Source organism: Cryptomeria japonica, chromosome 11, assembly GCF_030272615.1.
Source record: "Cryptomeria japonica chromosome 11, Sugi_1.0, whole genome shotgun sequence".
NCBI classification, from domain to species: Eukaryota; Viridiplantae; Streptophyta; class Pinopsida; order Cupressales; family Cupressaceae; genus Cryptomeria; species Cryptomeria japonica.
This window is the reverse complement of record NC_081415.1, coordinates 156,807,435-156,808,263: the sequence shown is the minus strand read 5'-3', so window position 1 is coordinate 156,808,263 and position 829 is coordinate 156,807,435.

Below are 829 nucleotides of genomic sequence, written 5' to 3'. Positions count from 1 at the left end.
AAGACGAAGGGAAAATGTCTGATTATGACCGGTTTTTATTGGGTGGATTGAAGAATGAGCAGGAGCACACAATAGACAGCCAGTTTTTTTTGGGATAGCAGTTCGCAAAGGAGGCAGCAAGCAGAGCAATATAATTCTCTTGCCATAAAACATTCTCTGGGATGGGCAAGTAAGATGGAGGAACCCAATAGAAGTTGTGGAGCTTCCATTGTAATCTCTTTTATTTGAAGCAAACCAAAGAAACAAATGAATAGTAGAGCTTAGTGCAAGAAGTAAAAAAGGACGGCAAAACCAACAATCAATGTGTATAAATGTCATTCGATGCCTTGATGTGTCAAACAACTCCTCGTAGATTGCATGTGACAAAGTATTTATTTCACTTGCCAAATTTTACATTTTAAAAAGCATATTTAAATCAGGGGCAATGTGCCAAATATGGGCACCACAAAACGAAAATGACGTGCAACCAACTTGCAATATATATATATGCAAAGCTATATATTTGCATGTACAGACATACAGATACACAACCATGTGTATGCAGAAACATAAATATGTATGTATATAAATGCATGCACATATACATGGATATGTATGTATGGATATGGATATATAGGTGCATGGTGCTTAGTTATTATATTTTGGGTTCGTTCCATCAATGACGAGGGAGGCCGCATGCAGAAGTTTATAATTTCTTAAACGCGGACATTACAAAAGCATATTCTGCTTAAACCATATTGATTGGAATGCAAAGGCTAATTTCATATCAGAACTGTTATTAAGTTACAGGCAGTAACACGCTTGTTCTTGGCGGTATACATGGGGATTG